This window comes from Myxocyprinus asiaticus, chromosome 31 (genome assembly GCF_019703515.2).
Source record: "Myxocyprinus asiaticus isolate MX2 ecotype Aquarium Trade chromosome 31, UBuf_Myxa_2, whole genome shotgun sequence".
Classification (NCBI taxonomy): domain Eukaryota; kingdom Metazoa; phylum Chordata; class Actinopteri; order Cypriniformes; family Catostomidae; genus Myxocyprinus; species Myxocyprinus asiaticus.
The window spans coordinates 16,857,669-16,883,542 of record NC_059374.1 but is presented as its reverse complement, the minus strand read 5'-3'; the positions used below and the strand labels follow the sequence as shown (position 1 = coordinate 16,883,542).

General features: G+C 39.0%; 1 long non-coding RNA gene across 1 annotated transcript; it reads right to left on the bottom strand.

Annotated features, from left to right (window-relative positions):
- Positions 1-2,280: 2,280 nt before the first annotated feature.
- LOC127422467 (uncharacterized) lies at positions 2,281-4,106 on the bottom strand. The gene is made up of 3 exons (XR_007894171.1): positions 3,776-4,106; positions 3,199-3,252; positions 2,281-3,089 (listed from the first exon to the last, which is right to left on the bottom strand). It is a non-coding gene; the product is annotated as an uncharacterized LOC127422467 (long non-coding RNA).
- Between the last annotated feature and the right edge of the window lie 21,768 nt (positions 4,107-25,874).

Below are 25,874 nucleotides of genomic sequence, written 5' to 3'. Positions count from 1 at the left end.
TGAAATTAGTTTTGTAGACAAAAATATAATTGTGCCAACATATTCATTTATTTAATTACAAAACTAAAAATGTATTTTAAAAAAATAAAGTTTTTGAAATGGATGACTTGAACCAAATAATTAAGAAAAGCAGCCACTAAGTGCCCAGCATATAGATGGGAACTCCTTCAATACTGTTTAAAAAGCATCCCAGGGTGATACCTCAAGAAGTTGGTTGAGAAAATGCCAAGAGTACATTTCTTCAAAATCTAGGCAAAGTGTGGCCACTTTGAAGATGATAAAATATAACATAGTTTTGATTTATTTTGGATTTTTTTAGTCACAACATAATTCCCATATTTCCATTTCTGTTATTCCATAGTTGTGATGACTTCACTATTATTCTAAAATGTGAAAAAAAAAAAAAAAAAAAAAAAAAAAAATTATACTCAAAAAAATTAGTAAGTGACCCTAAACTTTTGAATGGTAGTGTACATCTGAAATATAGTGCAATGGATATGTAACTTTGAAAATGATGTGTGCAACAAAATGCAGTTTCTTTATTTTATTTATTATTTATTTCCAAACCATAAATTTATTTGGGCAGCTTTGTATGGGTGAACCAGCTGACAATCTTGGTGGACCAGTGCCACCCTGGCTGTTATTTGGCCCTGCCAAGGTCCATTGAAAAGCAACCGTTCTACAAATTACAGTCTTTTAGTCCAGGTTTGCTGTTGTAGCCTCTGATGAGTGCTCCCATGGCATTTTAATGACTATAACACAGCCTCCAGGCTTGTCATTGCATTATCTCTTCCCGACAAGCCAAAGACAAGCCCCAGGTTTGTCACTCTGCCAACCCAACAAAAGGCTCCAAAAGCAGTCCAGGAGGAAGAGTCTGCATTCAAATTAGTCCGTGTTAAAACTGACATGGGTATCAGATTTATAACTGAAACCCCCCTAAAACTACTAATGCAATTAATGCGTATGGGATAAGAGAGCTGACAGACGATGTCTTCGTTTAAACTGGCATTGGAGGAACTAGTTAAAAGGATAGTTAACCCAAAATTTTAAATCTATCATTATTTACTAACCAATATGTAGTATTTCCAAACCCATGTGACTTTCTTTCTTCCATGGAACACCAAAGGACAAGTATAGCAGAATGTCTTTTTTTTTTTTTACAATGTGAAGCGTGCAATAGCGAGACATACAGACCCAAATGTAAAGGAACGGTTCAATGGATTTATTTACAATAAATGTGAGCAGTCACTGTGGATGTCGAGGAATAGATTTGTGGAATCCTACATTTAAGGTTAGTGAGGTGCAGAATGATGCCCAGCAGGGTAAAGCGATCTAGCTCCCGACACACGGGCAAAGATGAGGTATCCTCCGTGGAAACCAAGCTGACACGCAGCGAACTGGAAGGCAACCAACAGATAAATGAGACAGGACCAACTAAGCAGAGTGTAAGGTTAGTTACTTTACACCAAACAACAATCTAGTGAGACATTCAGTCAACACTGAACTACATTTAACAATAAATCAGACAATCCAGCCAAGGACATAACACACGAAGGGATTAATATAGGCATGAACAAATAAGGGGCAGGTGCCACACGTAGCTGAAAGTTGGCATGATCAGCGTTCCCATAGAAACAATCAGGGTTCGCATAGAAATGCTGATTTGCATGTCAGCGGCACCTGAAACACATGCTTGGAAAAAAACAAACAGAACATAGAGCAGCGGCAGGGGAACGACCTGGCCGTGGGTGCTGGCAGCAGCAGGGGAACGACCTCAGTGACTGTGGGCGCTGGCAGCAGCAGGGGAACGGCCTCCGTGGCCGTGGGCACTGGCAGCAGCATGGGAACGGCCTTCATGGCCAGTGGCGCTGGTAGCTGCAGGGAAATGGCCTCCGTGGCCGTGGGCATTGTCAGCGGCAGGAGAATGGCCTTCGTGGTATCGGGAGATAGGTGGAGCTGCCGCACGACAGAGGTGAGCTCGGCGAGCTACAAAGCCATCATCTCCAGTTAGATGTGGAGATTTGATCCTGCTGACATCCCAGCAAAGCTCCCTGCTGAGAGAGGGCGGAGCGAAGTGTGGATTCCTCCGCTGGGTCCATGCTTGGCTGGATTGTTCCGATTAATGTTAAATGTAGGTCAGTGTTGACCGAATGTCTCGCTATATTGTTGTTTGTTGTGAAGTAACTAACCTTACACTCTCTGCCTAGTTGGTCCTGTCTCGTGTATCTATTGGTTGCCCATGTGTCGGGTGTGTGGTTGCCTTCCAGTTCACTGCGTGTAAAGACCTGCTGGGTGTCATTCTGCACCTCACTAAGCTTCAACAAAGGATTCCACAAATCTATTCCTCGACATCCACAGTGACTGAACCACATTTAACATTAAATCAGACAATCCAGCCAAGGACATGACACACGAGAGGATTAGTATAGGCAAGAACAAACAAGGGACAGGTGCAGCTGAAAGTTGGCATGATCAGCGTTCCCATTTAAACAATCAGGGTTCCCATAGAAATGCTGATTCTGCGTGCCAGCGGCACCTGAAACACATGAGGGCGAAAACAACATGCATGGAACAAAACAAACATGACATGGAGCATGAGTGTCCAGATCCCGACACAGACCAAAACCGAACCAGACAGGAAGTCAGGATCCAGACACCACGCCCTGGACGTGAAACACAAGACAGACAGGGGACGATGATGCCATGGTCCTCGTCAGACAAAACCCAACCTGACAAGGTGACAGGACACAATGTAAAATTGGAAGTAGCACAATGAAATTGGAAGGGGACCAGCAGAACATTACTGCTGGAAATTGCTATAAACTCCTTTTGTGTCCACAGAAGTCAGTCAGTCAGTCACAGGAGTTTGGAAAGACATGAGGATGAGTAAATGATGACAACATTTTTATTTTAAGATGAAATATTCCTTTAATGTATTAAAATCCATCCATCCATTTGTGAACTTTAATTATATGAGAATGTCTTCCCTCTTCCAGTTTGACCTCAGGGCTAATCTGTGTGCTGCTCTGAATGCCTTGAGATGTCCATTAGCTTTCATCTGCGACTTCACAGGGTCTCATTCCATTTCACTGAATTAAGAAAGAATGAAAAAAAATGGACATGATTTATTCCCTTTATCCAACTTTTTATTAGTGAGTCAAACATGATATTCTGTCAGAAATGTCTAAATACACCCACGTGAGCCAGTTGTTTTGTGACTGATACCATGGGACTGATACCACAGATCCTTGTCTTCACATAAAATAGAGACAAATCTTTGTTAATACATTTAAGGCATGGACACAGTAGACTTTGCACTCAACTGACTGCCATTCATATGCATCCGAATGTGGGAGACCAGTGCTATGAATATATTTAGTCCCCCCATTAAATCATGTCCCTATTGGGTAGTTATTTGTAATTGCTTGATCAGAAGTGTCTGTTGTAGCTGATCATGTAAATACAGTCAGTAAATTTAGTACTACCATTTCCATTTACCATATAGCACTAAAATCATAATTTTAATAAAATTACGTGAATCATTTGCACTGAATATATTGCCTAAGTAGGATAATTGGACAATAGGGAATGCATGATGGAATGTTAGCGTTTCAGGCTAATCTGTTAGCATGCTTATTGGAACCACGAAGAAAAACGTTTAATTCAACCATTTGTTTCTTAGTTATACAATGTGATTTATAGCGGACACAACATTAATTTACGTATTTTCATGTTTAAGACAACATAAATCTTCAAACGATACTATAGGATTTACCATCAGGCACATAATCTGTAATGGACTCGACATGGAGGCAAAGGTAGAATCCATATGCAAGAAGTATATTACAATCATCAGACAAATCCATGCTACAAGGCAGAGACGTAATCGTTGAAGCAGGCAAAGTAGTCATTTCACAGGTAATCAGTCCAACCAGGCAAACAGTGCAAAACAGTAATCCAAAATCAGTAATCCAGTAAAGCAGGCACAATGGTTATAACAAGTAGGCAATAAACAGGCAATGAGAATAACACTTGACAAGGCAGTGAAACTGGCAATACTTTGCAAAGTAACAATGGAAAAGCATGGCTATTTGTAGGATGCAAACAGGAAGTCACCATAGAAGAAACGGTACAGTGTCAGTATTCTGGAGAGGGCTCCCTCTGGTGGTTGGCTGAAGGGCAGCCTCAAAACAACTTTCCTTTATATCCTTTGTTGTAGGGTTCGAAGTAATTTCATATGCTCAAAAGCAGGTGTGACCGTGGCTTAAATTCATTATTAAATAGAGAGTTCATCCAAAAATGAACGTTCTGTCAGGAAACATAAGCAATAAGGAGGACCCAAGCGCAGGAATGAGTAAAATAAAATACTTTTATTTAACAACTGAAACAAACAAGGAACACAAAACTCTCACAAGGGAGAGAAAAACAAAATGAAACACAAACCAGAATATAAACAAATAGGACCGACCGGAAACAGGACTGGAACTAGGACAGACAAGAATACTAACAAAAGTCACAAAATAATTCAACAAACACAAGAGGAAAGAGGGCACAATAAATAGAGGAACATACATGAGGGACAGGTGCAGATAATCAACATAACGAGGACTAAACTAGAAGTGATGCCAGAGGGAATGAGGGGGTGGAGTTCGGAGAGCACATGGCAAATGAAAACATTAGCCTAAGCTATGTGCTCATACATAAAACAAACTCACACAGATGAAAAACTGACAAAGACAGAAAGGCAGACAGAGAAGGATCATGACACGTTTTGTCATAATTTACTCATGCTCATGTTGTTTCAAACCAGCAAGCCATTGTCTCGGTCCTGTCACTCTGTCAGTCGGGGTTTTTGTCTAACAGGAACGTAGCATTATCGTCCCATGTCTGTCTTGTGCTTCGTTGTCTGTCTTTATGTGGGCGCACAGTTTCGGTTGTATTCCCTGCCGTGCGCTCTTTGGTCTGTCTTGTTTCATGTCTGGAGTATGGTGTCTGGGTCCTGACTTCCTGTCTGGTTCGGTTTCGGCTGGTGTCGGGATCCGGACACTCATGCTCCATATCTGTCTGTTATTGACGTGGGTGCATTGCACTTACGTCATCTTGGCAGCATGCAAGTTTATGTCTGTCTCTCACGAATATGGGTGCACCTCGCGTTGCGCGCCCGCATCACAAGCTGTCTTCATGTTGTGCTGAGTTTCGGTCACTTCGGTCTATGGTGTTGGGTGTGTTTTGTGGGCGAACTCTCACACAGGTGTCCTGTCTTGTTTTTGTCACCTGTTGCGTGCATCGTGTGGCATTTGCATTACGATGTACGCTCAGGTTTCGTGTAGTGTAAGAATGCCTGGCATCGCTTTGTTTGGTGTTGCTACACATTCTCTTGTGTTGTTTGTTGGTTGGCATTGGCGTATATTATCTCATTGTCTTGGCGATATGCGCTCATGCCATTCGGGTGTTTTGTTGTCTTGTGAGAGCATGTGGTTTTGTTTTGTTTCTGTATCGTCGTGTGTCTCTCTGTCTTACGTCATACTCCGCCTCCTTGTTTGCCCATTATTAGTTTATTAGTCACACCTGCCCTGTCTTATTAACCTGTTGATTTCTCTCCCTATTTTAGTCTCCTCGTGTTTGCTGACCAGTGCCAGTTTGTCTTGTTTTCAGTCTTGTGTGTTCCAGTCGGTCTTGTTTGTTGGTCTCGGTCCTGTTTATAAGACCTGTTCCTGTTCGTGTCCGGTCGGTCCTGATTCCCCATTACTCTCTGCCCTAGCCCTGGATTATTCATTTTCCCCTAAGGGGTTGCTTCTGTTTGTTCCCCCCCCCCCTTGTGGTAGTTTTGGTTTGTTTTGATAATTTTTTTTGTTTAATCCTTTAAAGCCTGAGCTCAAAATTAAGAAAATTCCATTCTGTGCCAGAATATGATATTCATATCCATATTTATATTACATTCATATTCATATAACATCACACACCTAAACTGTATATACCATATCGAAGAGAAGAATGTCTCGGTTACTGTCATAACCTCCGTTCCCTGATGGAGGGAACGAGACATTGTGTCGATGTAGTGACACTAAGGGTCGCTCTTGAGAGCCCCGAACACCTCAGATCTTTGAGAAAAGGCCAATGAGAATTGGCGAGTGGAATTTGCATGCCACTTCCTCGGACATACGGGTATTAAAGGAGCTGGCTCGCAACCACTCATTCAGGTTTTGTGCTGAGGAGCCGAAACAGGGTCCCGGCCATTTCAGCGGGTAGTACAGTGTTGTGGCAGGGGGGACACAATGTCTCGCTCCATCCATCAGGGAACGGAGGTTACGACAGTAACTGAGACGTTCCCCTTCTGTCACTCACTCAACGTTGTGTCAATGTAGTGACACTAGGGGTCCCTATACGAAATGCCACAAATAATTGAACCGTGTTACGTGGACTGCCGGCTGCTGCATGCATAGTAACAGGTGCACCGGTCTGCATGTAGCCTTCCCCAACACCCCAAAAAATGTCGTATAGTTCCCCACATCCCTGTATGTATCTAGTATGGAATCAGGCCACACCAGCCGCAGCCTTTTCTCTCTATGTTTTCTCTCTACAGAGTATTCAGTTTTCTCTCTACAGAGTATTCAGGCCATTTTGTGACCCAGGGAGTGAGGAAACTGCTCTTTTGAGAATGTGGGTACCGCAGCCCGTTCAGGGTGTGGCGAACATAAAAGAGAAGGAAACCAAGGATTTACCTCCTGGCCCTCCACCGGGGGATGGAGTGGTCTGGATACCAGCTCCGGATTTGCAGCAGACATCTTGCTCCCTGGGTCGTCCATCTCAGGGGTGCTTAGCAGCCTTCCGGGTCCTCGTGCCGGCCCGTGAGGTGGGGGGCATCAGCTTCCAGTGGGGGGCTCTACGCTGGGGCTGAGAACTGGGCTCGGGCTGAGGTGGAGCCGCCTGGGCTTTCACCGCTGCAGGGGGACGCCCTCGGCAAGCAGACGGGATACGGGGTCTTGAGCCGTGCTGGGGCAAGATGTGTTGTATAGCCACCATCTCCTTCCTCACCGCCGAGAACTGCTGAGAGAAGTCCTCAACGGTGTTGCCGAATAGACCGATCTGGGAGATGGGGGCGTTGAGAAAGCGAACCTTGTCCGCGTCCCACATCTCGACCAGATTCAGCCACAGGTGGCGTTCCTGGACCACAAGGGTGGACATCACCTGGGCATCCATCAATGGCCAGAGCCCCCTCCATGAGGCAGCTGTATGCTCTGAAGTGGCGTCTCTTCATGAATTGCAGCATATCATGATACACTGGATGGGAGACCCTCTCATCAGCATGACCTGATCACCAGGTTCCTCAAAGGCACAAGGAGATTGAATCACCCTAGACCGTGCCTGATTCCCTCTTGGGATCTCTCTGTGGTCCGACCTGCCTTACAGAGATCCCCCTTTGAGCCCCTGGAGCAGGCCGAGCTCAGCACTTTGTCGCTGAAGACGGCCCTCCTGTTGGCGCTCACTTCTATCAAGAGGGTGGGGGACCTGCAGGCGCTCTCTGTCACCAGCGAATGCCTGGAGTTTGGGCCGGCACACTCTCACATGATCTTGAGACCCCGGCCCAGTTACGTGCCCAAAGTTCCCACCACTCCCTTCCGGGATCAGGTGGTGAACCTGCAAGCACTTCCTTCAGAGGAGGAAGACCCGGCCTTGTCGTTGCTGTGTCCAGTTCACGCCTTGCGGATCTATCTGGACAGCATGCAGAGCTTTAGATGCTCGGAGCAGCTCTTTGTCTGCTTTGGAGGGCAGCAGAAGGGGAAAGCTGTCTCCAAACAGAGGTTGTCCCATTGGATTGTGGATGCCATTTCTTTGGTTTACCAATCACAAGACATTCTGTGCCCCATGGGAGTCCGGGCACACTCCACCAGAGGTGTTGTGTCCTCCTGGGCACTGGCGAGGGGCGCCTCTCTAGCAGACATATGCAGAGCAGCGGGTTGGGCTACACCCAATACCTTTGCGAGGTTTTACAACCTACTCATAGAACCGGTTTCGACCCGAGTGTTACGGGGAACAACAGGTAGGCCGGGCAGCCAGTTGGGTGTATCACTTGCAATGCACCTTTCCCCTTTTGAGGTGATAATGTGCGCTATCTTGTCCACAACATTTCCCCGTAACTGGTGAACACTGGACACCTCTTTATTTTCTTAAGCAATATTCGGTGGCGAACTCGGTGGAGGAGTGACGCCGCCAGTACTCGTGGTATGCCCCTTTTCAGGTGAGCCCGTGTACTTGGACTCAGTGCTCCATACATGGTGATTCCCCCCTCGGTAATCCTGTATGATGCGTTTCCAATGTTCGGTTTCCCCTTAGGTGAACCCGACACATCGATACAGCGTCGAGTGAGTGACAGACAGGGAATGTCTTAGTTACTGATGTAACCTCTGTTCCCTGATGGAGGGAACGAGACGTTGTGTCCCTCCTGCCGTGGCGCTGAACTGACCGCTGACATGGCCGGGACTCTCTCTCGGCTCCTCAGCACAACTCTGAATGAGTGGTGCACGCCATCTCCTTTTATACCCATATGTCCGGGGCGGAGAGTGGCATGCAAATTCCACTCACCAATTTTCATTGGCCATTTCTGAATAAAGCAAAGGTGATTGGGGCTCTCAAGAGTGAACCCCTAGTGTCACTACATCGGCACAACATCTCGTTCCCTCCATCAGGGAACAGAGGTTACATCAGTAACCAAGACGTTGTCCATTCATGTGAAAATGAGAAGAATTTTTTGGAAAGAATAACACTCAAGTTGTTGTGTGTTTTACACTTCAAAACAATAAAATAAATTCCGTCTAAGCACTTAAGTAACAAAATGATACCAGACTTTGATCAGTTTAAACATTTTAATAAAAAAAATTAAATAATACAGAAGATAAATAAATGTCAGAAAATTACTGAAATATAGCAGAATGCTGCAATCTGACAATTTAAAGATTTGTCAGCTGTCTCTGTTGTCATCAATAATTCATCTAATTTTATCTGGAAAAGATAAAACATTTAGGAACAGTTCTCTGGTGATAATTGAGATTCTTTCTTCACTCATATATGTATTGGTACCTAACCTCTATTTAATATTTTCATGGAAATATGGAACTCATGGCATATGACAGCTGTCTGGATTGATGCATCCCATGCAGTTTTATCTAATACAAACATCTTGCAGAAACATTTTTTCAGAGAATTTCTCATTGCCATCCTTAGACATTACATGTGTGGTCTGTCTGCGCCAAATTTCGCCAAATTTTGCATTGATCAACTTGATAAAATCATCTAATTTGATTTGTTACATGATAAACACACTCTAAATCATTTAATAGTCAAATTCCTTAACTTATCCTGCCACTGCATCAGCTAGCCATTGGACTTGTTTTGCTACAAAAAATGGTGCTGGTGCAGCTGTGTAACATCATCACATTTTAAGATGATTGGGCCAGCATCAGTTGTTTCAGCTCTTGTGATTCGTCACAACTTTGCTGGCCCCACCCCTGCCCAACACCGGTAGCCTGCTATCTTACATCTGGGTTTACAAGTGCACAAGTGAGTTTTGCTACAGGTTTATTGCAAAAGTCAAGGCAGGAAGATCTGAAGTTGCAGTGGCAAATTTGAGAGGTTGTAACTGCTGATATGTGGTTGTACTGTGAAAGTGAATTAGTGTACAAAAGTAAATATGAAATACAAGTTTGTGTCTGTCGTTGTATTTATGTGAATGTCATTTTACACATTTGTGACTATTTGTCTACAACTTTGAATTCAAAACACAGGTTTTTGATTATTGTCTGTGAGTGCAACATTCAATTTCAGATTTTTATTTTAAAAGTATTCACATCGTTGCTGTGAGTGTAAATTTCAACTTACGAATACAAATATTTATTGTACAAGTTCTCAAATTCAAATCTACAAGCTCTCGAGTTTTGCAACCGATTTACCTTCATAGAAAGTCACAGTCTACTGGCAGATTAATATTGTGGTGGATTTGAGTTTAAGAGATTTAATGCCCACTGCAATGAAAATGCAGGGAAATGTTTAATGTTACTTGAATTGGTACTATTTTAGTGCATTTCTATTTTTATGCTGTGGAAGGCTTTGTTTGGAAAAGGTAATAAAGCATTATATTGTTACATATTGTTTTGCTTTCTTTCTTTAGATGGAAATAAATGCATTTTGACAGGAAAGTATATAGAGAGTAAAATTTCAGCACTTTCAAAATCTGTGATTAATCACAATTAACTACAAAAACTATGCGATTGATTGCGATTAAACATTTGAATCGACTGACAGCACTAGTTTCAATGTATATTGCGACCTGTCTTTTTAGTACAATGGCCGTGGATAGTGATTCACTTTAACCTGCTGATGTGCATGCCCCACCCCCCCAGAACTGATGTCACTTTGCTTAAATTAGTTCACATATACTATATAGTCTAATCAAAAAATAGTTAATAATGTTAACATATTATAAAAATGTACAGTATAATTTGTCAACATTATGAACAATTTTGAACAGCACACTATATGGTAAATGTGAACTAATATAAGCAAAGTAAAGTCAAACCCAACAGGTTAAAGTTTAAAAAACAATAAACCTGAAATTTAAGTCATTCAGCAGTGAAAATCTTGACATCAGTTGAACATTCAAAAGCGCTATGAGAGAAGCTCGTTTTAGTTCTAAAGTGTGAGTTCTTGAAATTATTTTGATACCTATTAGTTGAGCAGTGCTGTGTGTTAAACCAAGTTTTCTTTCTAGTTCTTACTTCATATTTTACAATGGAGCAGCTTCCACTTCCAAAAAATAAAAAATAAAAACAAATTGTTTTTTTTTTTTTTGGTTTTGTTTTTTATGTGGAATTGGCACCAAAAGCTCTGGGGATTTGCTGAGACTGAATTATAAATTTAGTACGGCCCACCTTGTCCCACATTTAGACCTTTTAGTATTTTGAGGAAGAATAAAGTAGAGGACAGAGTGAGAGACCAGCAAAGTGAAGCATCTTCACCACTGCAATAGAGCTAAGAGTTCAGAGAGGCTATAGATAAATGTCAACTTTCCTGTTCACTGTGAAATCTATCACCTGGTATCGTATACCCTTCACTGTGAGTGATAGGTATGCCATAAGCTGTTCTGTAAAACATTCTACTTCGAAGGACATTTTAACGGCACTTTTTGCATTTACATTTACATTCATCTTTCTGGCATCTACTTTCTTACTGTAGTGACATGCACAAAAGTGCTTGTGGCAATTACTCTAGCAAGCAGCATGAGGCACAAATCACATAGAAAGTCAAAGCCAAAAGGTGCCAAAAAGAACATAATGCTTAGAGGGTTTCCAGTCGGTTTTAGAGAGGAAGTCGTGTTAGGTTTGGTTTGTAGGTGCAATAAGTTAAGGGTTTAAAATATTTTTTCCCTTAACATTTAAAAAAATATTGTTTGAAAGGTGTCTTCGGTTGAGATATAAAGTGTGAATGTGAACAGTTCTACATGTGTTTGGGAGCTCATTTCACCATTGTAAGGTGAGGAAGAGAATGGAAAAAGCTTGGAGAAAACAGGCACCCAGAATGTTGGTTACATTTTAAACCAGATGACAGTGACTTAAGGCTGTATTACACTACCCCACTTTAATACCGATTTTAGCCCGATTTGCAATTGAGCCAAGTCGAGCCAAGAATTTATGCCAGTTGACAGATTTCACAGAATATTGTAGTATATGATTGATACAGACTCTGATTTATTACTATCAGACTATGATTAAATCTAGTCTGGATATATAAAACGTGTTTAATTTTTTAGAGCTGCTTACAGCTTAGCATGGGATATATGAAAAAAAGATTTTCACTGTATATGTGTGATAAATAAATATATATTTTAATTATATTGGATCTATGGATTTGTGCACAAGCTCAAACTGTTTCGGAATGCTCATCAGAACTGGAATGCTGCCCTAAATTCCCTTTTCTGCATCCACACTCCTTCCAACAGTTCAGCCTTATCGATGTTCTGCAGCTTTAGTTTTATCAGCGTCATGCTTGTTTATGTCTATTTAGCTAGCATTAAGATGTTTTATTGAGGAGACCAGAAGCTGAACATACCTCAGGTAGTTTCATAGTATTTCTGTTCCTCTAAATTTAATCTCCAAAAAAATTCTCTCTCAATATTTTTCGGCCTGTTGATCATATTGAATATATATCTAGATAGCTCAAAAATTACATAAAAGTTATTTAAAATAGTAATTTCCAATTCAGCCACAGGAATTGGGCAACAGTACAGGCGAAGGCGATCAGAGGCTAAGCAGAACATGAGAGTACAGTTAATGCTTGCCAGCAAATATTCACATTGACACACAGTAACAATGATCCAACCTCAGACATGACACACGAAGGGATATAAATAAGCAGGGAAACAAACAAGGGTCAGGTGCTGCTCGCTGCTGAATGTTGTAATGATCAGCGTTCCCGTGGAAACAATCAGGGTTCCCATGGAAATGCTGATTCAGCATGCCAGCAGCACCTTTGACAAAAAAACCCGCTTTGACAAAGACAAGGGACGATGATGCCACGGTCCTCGTCAGACAAAACACACAACCTGGCAAGGTGCCAGGACCATGACATCACCGGAGGGTGCACGGTGGCAACTCGCACACTGCGGTAACCCACCTCCTGACCCATGTGCCCACACAAAGCATGAACACGAAACACAAGACAGACAGGAACAATGATGTCATGGTCCTCGTTAGACAAAACCCAACCTGACAGGCTGACAGGACCATGACATCACCGGAGGGCGCACGGTGGTAACACGCGCACGGTGGTCCCAAACAACCAGACCCATGCTCACACAAAAGAGGTACACAAAACACAGAGGCAGGCCGATACTGTCACAGTTCTGTCAGGCAGAACCCCAACCTGACAAGGTGACCGGAACGTGATATATATATATATATATAATTCATATTTTTTGGTGAATAAAAAACACAGCTTCACTCACTTATATTTTGGAACCCAGTTGAAAATTATTTATTATTGACCAGTCAGTTATATTATTATAATATGATACTGAATTATTACTATCATGTTGAGGATTTATTTTATACAATAGTAATATACTGACTTCACTTACACCTGGAGCTTTTATTTTGGCAGAACACTAAAAGTGCACTGTAGTGTCAGAGTATATTTTACAGCTTACAAAATTTCTCATTACAAAACCTGGTGAAACGCTGTCACCTCTATTTCTATGATATGGTGTCATGTCTTTAGGTATAATAACTTTAAGTGGCTTTAAATGTTTGGAATTGCATGAATATAGTAATATAATTGCTATTTGTACAAAAGTAAACAAAAATGTCCATAAAATAAAACATTGAGATGTATTAAAATGACTTGAACTGCATATACCCAACAATGTGTAAAACAGACATATGCTGAACAGAAAAATTGACAATTTTGTAAGTGCATAAACAATAGCAGAAGTGTGTTTTACCATACTAATACATGAAACAACACTGGGATAATTATTCCATTAGTATTAGTCATATTACCAAGTCATAGGTAAATTTGCGCCAAAATACCACAGAGTTTGATTTTGCCAACAACAATAAAATACATGGGAAGCTTTTTCTCTCCCCTCAAAAGTTGATAAGCCTATTTATTTTGCTTTTCTAACCATGCATTGTTATATTGATAGATACTTTTTTTATTTTCACATCTAGCTTTGTTTTTTTCACTGTTTGCAACCCTTTGAGAACGGACCTGTGACTAGTGCTGGGCAATATGGCTACAAAAATTGTATCTCGATTGTTTTCAGCCTATTGACGGTATTCAATATACATCTTGATAATTATGTATTTGATCTGAAAACATTTTAAATTAGAGGAACCATCATTTCATCCAAACAGCGACTGTAGTGAGGTAAATTCAATATTTTATAAAAATCTATTAAATAAAAGACATGTTTCATTACAGTTTTTCATTAAATGAACACAATGAATGAGATTAAATCATTTTCATTGATATGCACTTTTATATTTAGATTTTATTTACAATAATAAAAGCATTATTAACCTTTATATATTTTAACAAAAAAAAAGTTTTTGTGAAATAACAATTTGTGCAAAACTACTATTAAAAGCAAATTAAATCATTGGGATATTCACGATATTGCTTTATTTTATATCGTCAGGAAAACCATTTCGATTATATTGTGAAAATTCTATATTTCACGCAGCCCTACCTATGACCCATTTTTGGGTTGTGACACGCCAGTTTAGAACCACGTCTCGATGTCTGTCATACCCTCGTGCAACCCCCTGGCCTCATGCGAGGACTTGCTATTTTAGATTTGCTACATGCAACACATAATTTTAATGCATTTAAACCCATTGCATACTGTTCAGAACACTCTAAAGAGTCATTTAAGGGTTCAACTTCTGACACAAGGAGTCATGTGACCAAACACCATGGCATTGATTTCTGTGAACAGCTTCCATGGGCGCAGCGCCAACAAAAGTGCATCTGTTAAGAAACCTCTTCTTGACCTGTTTGGTCAAGAAAGAGGGATCACATTTCCTCGGTTTTAGCATCTCTGCATTGGCTTCCTGTGAAATTCAGAGTTGATTTTAAAATTCAGATTTTTGTCTACAAGGCACTATCTGGTCTTGTGCCCCAATATATCAGTGACCTTCTACATACTTACTCTCCCACCAGAGCGCACAGGTCTTCTGATCAACTTCTATTGAGGGTCCCTCATTGCCGCTATAGATCTAAGGGTGACCATGCCTTTTCTGTGATAGGTCCTAATCTATGGAATAGTCTCCCTTTCCATGTGAGGTCAGCTTCATCATTAGCAATTATTTATTTATTTATTTATTTATTTATTTTTATCCCCTTTTCTCCCCAATTTGGAATGCCCAATTCCCACTACTTAGTAGGTCCCTGTGGTGGCGTGGTTGGTGGAGGACAAGTCTCAGTTGCCTCCGATTCTGAGACGGTCAATCTGCGCATCTTATCACATGGTTCGTTGTGCATTTCACCGCGGAGCTTCCCAGCATGTGGAGGCTCATGCTACTCTCTGCAATCCACGCACAACTTACCACGCACCCCACTGAGGGCAAGAACCACTAATCGCGACCACGAGGAGGTTGCCCCATGTGACTCTACCCTCCCTAGCAACCAGGCCAATTTGGTTGCTTAGGAGACCTGGCTGGAGTCACTCAGCACACCCTGGATTCGAACTCGTGACTCTAGGGGTGGTAGTCATCATCAATACTCGCTGAGGTACACAGGACCCCCATTATTAGCCATTTTTAAATCTTCTTTAAAAACATATTTTTATTCTGTAGCTTTTGAATAGATCATTGAATAGTTTGAAATGGATAAATACATGATGTTGTATTTAAATGTTTTTATTTATTTTATTATGTTTATATTTAACTTTAAATCAATCTGTTTTTATATCACTCTGTCATTTTGTTTGTTTGATCTGTAAAGCACTTTGGGTCAACTTCTGTTGTTTTTAAATCTGCTCTATAAATAAAGGTTGACTTGACTTGACTAAAGAGTAGCGTCTCTAGTTTTTCGTTTGACATGCTGCTCTAAATAAGTGCATCCACTCCTAAAGTCTGACTAAAAGTTCAGTTTCAGGCTTCAGATGATGTTTGGACCACTCAACATGTTTGTTAAACATGGGACAATGGTAATCAGTACATAGATTCATTATAATTCAAAATTTTATTTGAACTAGGGCTGTCAATTTAACACGTTAATTCAGTGTGATTAATTATATAAAAAATAACAGTTTAAAAACAAAACGCAAGTAATCATGTCCCCGGACTGTGATAAGGAATATTCCTTCCATCTGAGCAATTCAAGCTTGAAGTACCATCTGATTTCTCTAGGGGGCAGTAAGCGAAACTTCAGCTGTTTGGGCAACACGGTTATACAGAGAACAAACCACACTCACCGACAGAAGACAAAACAAGATGAGAACACGTTCTTGCATTCAAACAGCTTGATGGAGCGCAAATACGAATGCAGGGATCTCAAGACTTGTTTTTCTAAGCTTCAAACTATGTTTAACTTGACACAGCGACCTAAAAACAGTATGTTTATGACGCAACGCAAACGAGACGCTCCAAAAGCGTCTGACGCAGGTGTGCATTGATGCGTCCTTAGAAAAGCCCTCGTAATAAATCTATCTTGGACTGATTGACGAATTAATTTGCAAAATGTATTGTGTGAACTTTAGGCCAATGATAGGCAGATGACATAAGTTGAATAATATGGAACTAAACAAAATATTGCATATTAAAGCCACTTTTTGAATTGTCTTTTTGGTAACACTTTACAATAAGGTTCTATTCGTTAATATTAGTTAATGTATTAGGTATCATGAACAAACACTTAATATATTGTTTACAGCATTTATTCTTTGTTAATATTAGTTAATAAAAATGCAACTGTTGATTGTAAGTTCATGTTAGTTCATAATGCATTTACTAATGTTAACAAACACAACTTTTGATTTGAGAAATGTATTAGTATATGTTGAAATTAACATTAACTAAGATTAATAAAAGCTGTAAAAGTATTGCGCATTGTTAGTTCATATTAACTAATGTTAACAAATGGAACCGTAGATTGTAAAGTGTTACTGTCTTTTTTAATGCTTTACTCGTGTGCCACAATGATGTAATGCATTTTAATAATCTATATTATTTTTGTATAATATATATTTTATTTATAACGATTTAAATATAACTATTTATAAGTATTTAATCATTATTTATTGAATTATTGTTATTTGAGGGGCTTTCTAAGCAAATATTTATATATGCGACCAATTGCGATTAATTTGATAAATTAATCGGCATAACATGTAATTAATTCAATTAAAAAAAATTATTGATTGACAGCCCTAATTTTAACATGATTGGCAGTGATTTGATGATGCTGGCCATTACTTTTAATCAGAATTATGTATTCATCTTTCTAGAAAATCAGCTGTAATGTCTATAATGTCGCAAAAACATGAATAAACAACACTCCTGGACACATAATAAACTATTTGATGACTTTCTATAGCTTGGTATTTCTTAAAATTTCATAACTTAGTCCTGCTGTCCACATATGAGGACATCAATTTTTAGGAAAACTATTTGCTCTAGAATTGTTTTTATTTTTATTTTTTGCTTGTTTATTAGGTGCTACTAGTTACAAATAAAAAAAAATAAATAATGGAAAATGCACACACAAGTCATGCGGGGGTCTCAGGAGGATACATATGAGTCAGATCACAAACCATGTAATCTACAATAGATCAGTATACTTGCCCTTTACAATTATTTATGGAAAAAAGTCACATTTAAATGTTTTCTCTGATTCTGTACCTTGATATTGTTATCCTATTTCAGCAAACAGGAAATGAGATAACAGAGACTCGATGCCTCATGCATCTAATCACAGCCAATCTCTAAAGTGCTATGCATAATTCAAAGATGACATGAAAAATTATTTTGCCTATTGGTGATTGTGTCATTCAACCAAGATCCCTTTCGCCAGGGAATGATGCAGGACAAGGTCACCTCATTAGCATGTCGTGAATAAAATCCAGCGTGCTGTGGGATCAGGAGTTAGTTTTTTTTTTCCAAGCTTGGTGGCTGGCATTTCTCTGACATATTTTGGCAGGTGAGTGCAACAAAAGGCTCTTTAAAACTTATATGATAATATATCTAGGTCAGCTGACATGACAACAGATTTCTGTGGGGGATAGGGCTGTCACTTTTGTCGCTTCAATCCACACTATTTCCCATAGAGATGAATGAAAAAGGAAAAACAGGAGCGGACTTTGCTGTTTAGGATCCCTACTGTTCACTTCAAGGCTGTGGGATTTCATTTAGGCCTTTTTCTTTAAGAATGCAGCAGCATCATCTGGCAGTCAAGTTTTTTCATTTGTGACATCTTAAGGGGATTAGAACAGCAAAGGACCCTGCCAAATTGTCTAATTGGAAAATCGTGTTAAAAACTAGATTCCTTTTATATCTAACAATAATTTATTCTTAAAGTCTTTCAAGTAATTAGCAGATCTGTTGTTAGCCCTGGTGTTTTTTAGTGATTTACAGGACAAACACATGATCCAGGGCCTTTTTAGAAATTGTTTTTTTTTTTTTTTTTTTTTTTTTTTTCAGCATTTGGAATATATTTTATACTGATTGTATGTATATACTGTATCTATATCTATTGTGGCAGGGTGAGCAGGATACAGAAATAGTGGGTGTGGCATCAGACAGCGGAAGGCATTTATGTTAAATAATAAACAACAGAAAAACATGAGGAAAGTGTGAAAAACAACGGGGGAATCTGGTGTCCTCGCAGTGAAATGGGGTTATGTAAAGGACGGAGAGTGTTAAAAGGGCTAGTCAAGGAATAAGGGGCAACAGGTAACAAGTTAAAAGAACCTAGCAGCTTGCCATGTAGAGTTTTATGCCTGAACTTAGTCATTTGTTAACAGGCACACAAAGTGAAGACACAAGCAATTGTAACCTCAGGCTGTAATTTATCATGTGAAATTACATTAAAGAATAGTTCACCCCAAATGAAAATTATTTTATAATTATCTCTATGGAATTATATTTTCTATGAAACATGCAATACAAATTTAGAAAAATCTACACGCTGGGCTTTTCCAGTACAATGACCAACTTGCTCTCATGACAAGTCATAATAAAACTACGAGATTGCAAAATCGTAAGAATTTTTCTACGACTAACGCGTACAACTTTAACTCCCATAGAGCAAAATAAATGAACCAACAAAAAAAGTTATTCAGATTTTTCCTAATTTTAACCCCTGACTAGAGGGCCTGCACTCCAGCGGTACTCACGCGGTACCCGGGGGACCCAACGCAACAGAGTGCGGTACGGGACAAGTTTTGTTTGCTGTGCGCAGGCAGGAAGACACTGATGTGTGCGAGGAAAAAAATAAATGAACTGCCTCCCGGAAAATATAAATATCTAAACATAAAATAAAAATTACTTAATGTTATGTTTTTAAGGTACATAATATTAGTTTTTGTTTTCCTTCAATTGCGCAAGAACAGCCAAAATAAACTATTTACAGGCGCAGGGTTGGTGGCTCATTCATACAAATTCTTCTTCATGCTCCATACGGTGGTTGTACTTACTTGTTTTGATGATTATTGAACAAACTTACTTGCTTGTGAAATACCTGCATTTGGGCGAGGAGCTTGTGAATAAGGAGTTGTATTCATGTTGATCAAATTGTAGACTTTGCCATCTCGGACAAATTATTATGAGTTGTCATAATACTATGTTGACAAGGACAGTTCACGCTCCTAAATAGACAAAAAATTTGTGTTCTTGTGTGTTGTAACCGAGCGAGGCATGCCAGTTCGAATATGTGGAATGGAGAACGAGATTTGAGAACTGCAGCAAAGGAGAGATTTTCAATGACTAACAAGCACAATTCTGATTTGCTCCTCATAGACAGCTATTGTATGTTTTCAGAAGACTTGGAATATAACACATGCATTGTCTGCACTATTTTGTATTTTTTTTTTGTTTTTTTTGGGGGGGGGGGGGGGTTTGATCCTTTTTGGATTTTGACAGCTGTGGTCACTAAAACTGTTGTTGTATGGAAAAGAGCTGCATAAATATTCTTTAAATAATTATTTTGTGTTCCACAAGAAAAAAATTAAAATAATAACAGCATAAAGGTTTGGATCATTATGGGGCAGGTTAAATAATGACAGAATTTTCATTTTTGGATGAACTGTTCCTTTATATAAATCACACTGAATTGACTTGTCAGAAGATTTAACAGGCGATTCTGAACTCCTCTGATCCCTCTACATCTGAAAAATAACATTGAATGCTCTCTTACTCAACATTTTATTGGTCACCATATTCCTGCTGTGTCACAATGCAGCTTTAAATCCATTTTTCCCATCTTTTAGTGAAATGCAAAGAGAGACTTAATGAAATCATGCATCTTTGACTGAGACTAAATATATCCTTACATGTCAGAAATAACTAATCTTCTGGACACGTCATTTCACACACAGTCTTTGGCAATTTTCTACAAACCATTGAAAATGGTGTGATTAATTTTCCTTTAAACTGAAACTGGAATTCACTTACAAATCAGAGAGAGAGAGAGAGAGAGAGAGAGAGAGAGAGAGAGAGAGAGAAAATGTGATACAGAGAAAATGAGAGACACTGCCTTGCTCTAGACTACAAATGTGTCATACTCTTTCAAAGGAATCCATTTCAAATGCCTTCGTTCTAAACTGAAGGTAAAAGCAGAAAGGTGATATTCGTGACATGGGAAAGAGAAAAGCGCTTGTTGCCACTGCAAGCGGAGAGAGCAGCACTGCCAGCAACTCATCTGTAACTGCTCAATGTCAACCATGAAATTGAATAAAAAGTAATATAATTTATAAATGAACCCCTTATTTCTGCTTAGTGGGCCAACTGTCATTGTCATGGACAGGATGAATAACATAGGTCCATTGCACATGACTTCTGGCACATGAGTCCTTATGGTTATTGAAATTTTGTTGTTGATTTCTTCACTGAGTTTGCAATCTCAAAGACATGGTTCTTGCAGAAGCTAGCAGACTGCATCAGCAAGCAATTTAAATGCATTCCAACATTTAATGGTTTTAATTGGTGCTGTTTGAGCCATCAATAACAAGTGAAAGTGCACTTTCAGCTGAACATGGTTACTTTAAGAAGTCACTGGAGATGAGACAGCAGTCAGAGTCTGTCGTAAGGTACATTTCTTTGTACTCTATCCGAATACAGTTTGCTTTGGTGTCCCATTATTTTTTTTAAAGTAACAGAGGCACAAAACATTTTCTGAAAACAATTTTATATGCTAGAATAAATTATGTAACATAAAAATTAGTCATGAAAAGTAACTAGTTAACACATGAAATGTCTGTATCCCAGCCACTTAAATGGTAATTTTGATATGTCCCACCTCAGAGGTCTTGACTTTCTCAACTGTATATAACAATTCAAATTACACAAAAACATCAAAATGTTGATATAATCTGTTGAACTGATATTAATATTTTTATTTTTTTTTCAAATTTTAATGCATTTAACATTAACAAATATTTAGCTGTGTTCCACATTTTGTGCAACCCACATGGGTTTTCAAAGCATTACAAAAGATGTAACATTCCTTAAAACTGTGACAACCAAGAAGTAAAATCACTTGGATCCTTTCTACAGTATAGTGGGTAGACAAGTAAATCTCATTGTCACAGTCTGTCTTCCTCATAACTTCAAGGACTCTTATTTTGAAGTTTTCCCCTGCACTACGTTTCCCAGAATTCACTGCCATAATCACTTCTCTCTACTCATCATCATCCGCACCTGCCTTCCATTCCCTCATTAGTTTCCTTGCTTATAAATACCCTGTAGTTTTCTTCATCATTTGTCAGTCCTTGAAGTGTCGTGTTGAAGTGCTACATTTAATAGTTTGTTTCCACTCCAGTGAATGTTCTACTCCAATGATTGTAATTAAAATATATTCCACTCCTGCGTCTCCTCTTCCATTCTTAGACACCAACGTTACACTCATTCCATTTTCTTAATTTTACAAATTTAAAAATACCAAATATCGGCTGATTTATTGGCCTCTGTGATATAGTATCAGTCAACCACTAATCAATAATTACAAAATCAATATTTGTTCCAAAATAGCTAGCCTCGAGTGATAGCTTAATTTGGGCTAAATTTGCAATGCCGTTACATTCTCATGTAGTTTTTTTTTTTTAGAAAAAACAATTTAAGGTTTAAAACTGTATTTAGAAATTACCCATATTTTAATCACACTGTAAAAATATTTTGTCAGGTAAAAATGCTTGGGGAAACAATATTATTTAACATTACTAAATCTACCTGACTATATTAGGTTACTTCAACAGAAGTAGTTTTATGGCTTAGATAAAGTAGAAAAAGATCCTTGAGGTAAAAATTCCATGTTACAACTTTTTAGTGCAGACATGCAAAATTAAACATACAGGTGCATCTCAAATTAGAATGTCGTGGAAAAGTTCATTTATTTCAGTAATTCAACTCAAATTGTGAAACTCGTATTAAATAAATTGTGCACACAGACTGAAGTAGTTCAAGTCTTTGGTTCTTTTAATTGTGATGATTTTGGCTCACATTTAACAAAAACCCACCAATTCACCATCTCAAAACTAGAATACATCATAAGACCAATAAAAAAAAATAAAAATAAAAAAAAAAAAACACCTTTGTGAATTGTTGGCCTTCTGGAAAGTATGTTCATTTACTGTATATGTACTCAATACTTGGTAGGGGCTCCTTTTGCTTTAATTACTGCCTCAATTCGGCATGGCATGGAGGTGATCAGTTTGTGGCACTGCTGAGGTGGTATGGAAGCCCAGGTTTCTTTGACAGTGGCCTTCAGCTCATCTGCATTTTTTGGTCTCTTGTTTCTCATTTTCCTCTTGACAATACCCCATAGATTCTCTATGGGGTTCAGGTCTGGTGAGTTTGCTGGCCAGTCAAGCACACCAACACCATGGTCATTTAACCAACTTTTGGTGCTTTTGGCAGTGTGGGCAAGTGCCAAATCCTGCTGGAAAATGAAATCAGCATCTTTAAAAAGCTGGTCAGCAGAAGGAAGCATGAAGTGCTCCAATTTCTTGGTAAACGGGTGCAGTGACTTTGGTTTTCAAAAAACACAATGGACCAACACCAGCAGATGACATTGCACCCCAAATCATCACAGACTGTGGAAACTTAACACTGGACTTCAAGCAACTTGGGCTATGAACTTCTCCACCCTTCCTCCAGACTCTAGGACCTTGGTTTCCAAATGAAATACAAAACTTGCTCTCACCTGAAAAGAGGACTTTGGAACACTGGGCAACAGTCCAGTTCTTCTCCTTAGCCCTCTGACGTTGTCTGTGGTTCAGGAGTGCCTTAACAAGGGGAATACGACAACTGTAGCCAAATTCCTTGACATGTCTGTGTGTGGTGGCTCTTGATGCCTTGACCCCAGCCTCATTCCATTCCTTGTGAAGTTCACCCAAATTCTTGAATCGATTTTGCTTGACAATCATAAGGCTGCGGTTCTCTTGGTTGGTTGTGCATCTTTTTCTTCCACACTTTTTCCTTCCACTCAACTTTCTGTTAACATGCTTGGATACAGCACTCTGTGAACAGCCAGCTTCTTTGGCAATGAATGTTTGTGGCTTACCCTCCTTGTGAAGGGTGTCAATGATTGTCTTCTGGACAACTGTCAGATCAGCAGTCTTCCCCATGATTGTGTAGCCTAGTGAACCAAACTGAGAGACCATTTTGAAGGCTCAGGAAACCTTTGCAGGTGTTTTGAGTTGATTAGCTGATTGGCATGTCACCATATTCACATTTTTTGAGAATTGGTGGGTTTTTGTTAAATGTGAGCCAAAATCATCACAATTAAAAGAACCAAAGACTTAAACTACTTCAGTCTGTGTGCACTGAATTTATTTAATACACGAGTTTCACAATTTGAGTTGAATTACTGAAATAAATGAACTTTTCCACGACATTCTAATTTATTGAGATGCACCTGTATTAAATGAAGAGAACAAAAAACAGCTCATGTAATATTTGGTTTGACCTCCTGAAGGTAAAGCACCTCCTTTCACTGACCATTTGTTAAAAAAAAAAAAGAAAAGAAATCCCTATATTATACCTTATTCATGGAAAGTGCAGCTTATTTATTTTCTCTAGATTCAGAACATTCAAACTGCTTCTAGTTAACAGTGTATAACCCACACACACCGCCAAAAACATTTACTGCACCTGTTAATGCTGTTTTAAGGGCTGTTATGCTCTACAATACAATAGATTCAGTCATGCTTTGTGAAGGGAAAGCAAATCTCTCTGCAACATTATATAATGTATTCACATATACATAAATATGTTTGTACATGGCTTAGAAAAAAACAGCAAATAAACACAAGAACTGAGAGCCCAAAAGGCAGATGACATTGTATCCTCCCCTACCATACTAAAAACACTGCTATGATCATGACTGCACTCCTACACTGTGGTACGGAGAAAGCAGATTATTTTCTAAATCTTTTTCAAATTCCTTTTGATAAAAAGACATCCTCGAGGCCAAATTCAGTAAAAGGAGGGAGAAAGATGCAGAGACAAGATATTGCTTGTTTCCTTCTCATATGTTATGATGACCACAGATTGCATTCCAGGATTACTTTGACTTGACTTTTTGGAAAATCAAATTGCACACTGGATGATCTGACTCCACGAGAGAATGCAGATGAAATCTTAATGGTTGGATTTTACAGTATTTTATTTATTGATTTATTGCCTCTTACACAAATAAAACTGCTGTGATGCATCTTACACAGCTAGGCCTTTTGGTAGTGTCAATTTAATTTAGTGTGAGTGTGTGTTTATATGTATCTGAATACATTCATATGCTTACATGAGCGTCTTTCATCTGTTATAGGTAAACATAGGTATGTTTTATCTTTATGAAGGCATGGCTTTGGATGCATTTTGTGGCAAGGTCCCCCTGTATTGATACTGTAGCTCAAAGTGAAATTAGATCAATCAAAATCAGTTGAACAACTGCTGGGTTCATAGGGTTACTGGACTGTATAGAATTCCACAAATTACTTATATTCATTTGCAGACTTGCAATGCATTCATACATTTTTTTAACATCATGTGTGTTCTGTGGGATTTGAACCCCTGACCTTGGGATTTACCAAGTGAGCAACAGTTATTGGTATCACATTTAAATGGGAACGCTTTACATTTTAGTGGCTGTACACACATCACACGTATTACACACAGTGAAATGGCAAACTACCGAAGGAACCCTCTTGAAAACATAGTTATGGACTTTTAATGCCTTTATATGACAGGACAGTAAGACAGGTGAGAATTTCAGGATTTAAGAGGAAATATTTATAGGACCAGCTATCTCAACTGTCATGGTGGCTTCCTACACTGATTAGTAATAATTCCTTTTACTACAGTAGTTTCTCAAATTGGGAATAATCCAATTCCTAGTCCAGTTGAGAATACTAGCCCATTTTTGAATCCTCAGTTGAGGAATATTTCTACTCTAAATTTGTTTTTCAGATAAAATTAGCTATTAATTTTAGGCACTATTACATACAAAAAGCTAATAAATGATAAAATAGTTGTCTTAATTTTTTAGATAGCAAGAGAAATGCTAAAGGCTTGTTAAATCACCAGTTACATGACTTTAAGATAATAAGATAAGATCACAATGATCCTCAACTATGCATTTAACAGCAGTTAAACTCAGATAATCCTTCCTAGGGGGACAATTTAAGACTCAAATACACTACGCTACTTATTCAACATATTCAGTTTCTAGAACACAAAAGCATTGCAGTCTGGGAAGACTTTCATGGCATTATACTGATGAAAACTCTATGTATACAAACTGCTAGCAAGAAGGGTAGATACTAGTGAAGGGCTTGGGACTATGTGCATTCTTGTGGTGCCATCAGATAATCAACATTCTCAGGATGTCTTTTTCTGCATTTCCAGTGTAGAGCGCAACAGTCAGTTCCGGAAGCACAAATCCCGTGCATTTTTCCATAGGTGAATACATTTATAACGATAATTTCTAAACCATTAATGACAGAGCTACTGTGAGCTCTGAGGTTGTTAATTGATGATATGCTTTTGCTGAAGCCATTAGTTCCCGTTTTTTCAACTTCATTATTGAAATTGTGTTTAATAGTGGAATGAAAAACTACGCTATCCATGATCGTTCAAGAGAAATACTCCACCAGTAAGACAATCACA